Raw genomic sequence first — 838 nt, forward strand, 5'->3', positions numbered from 1 at the left:
TAATCAAGATCCCAGAAACCCAACAGAAGAACAAATACTACAAGCAGTAAGAGAAAAGAAACAAATCACATACAAAGGAAAGCCCATCAGAATCACAGCAGACTTTTCAACACAAACCCTTGGGGCAAGGAGAGCCTGGAATGAGATATTTCAAGTATTAAATGAGAACAACCTCCAACCTAGACTGATGTAAACAGCAAAACTCTCTTTCAAAATGGATGGGGAAATAAGACACTTCCACGACAAAGAACACCTGAGAAACTACATGAATACCAAACCAGCACTACAAGGAATTCTAAACAAGATCCTAGAAAAAGACAATGAAGGCAATAACACCCTGAGGACCAACAGAGCAAATCAAATAGGCAAGGCAAGAAATTACAAGGAGAAGGTGAAAAAGTAAAAAGAGTCAACAAAAGCCCAATAACATGGCAATAATAAGTCAGTACATAGCAGTTATAACCAGCAATGTCAATGGCCTCAACTCACCCATCAAGAGAAATAGACTGGCAAAATGAAATAAGAAGCAAAATCCAACAACATGTTGTATACAAGAAACACACCTAGTGCAAAAAGAAGCCCAGAGACTGAAAGTGAAAAGATAGAAAACAATTCCCCATGTGACAGGAGCCCAGAAAAAAACAGGGGTAGCAATCTTATTGGCAGACAAAGTAAATTTCAAACCAAAACTGATTCTAGTATTATTGATGTAGGATGGTACTGTATCATACCTCTATGAATGTAAAATATCTAGTACCTGCTTTATGATACATAGTAGGGACCATGCTTTATCAGAGCTACATTTAATGATATTACTCTAGAATGTTCTCTTTCCAGA

This window comes from Fukomys damarensis, unplaced genomic scaffold, assembly GCF_012274545.1.
Source record: "Fukomys damarensis isolate Sample0158 unplaced genomic scaffold, DMR_v1.0_HiC HiC_scaffold_19, whole genome shotgun sequence".
In the NCBI taxonomy this organism is placed as follows: Eukaryota; Metazoa; Chordata; class Mammalia; order Rodentia; family Bathyergidae; genus Fukomys; species Fukomys damarensis.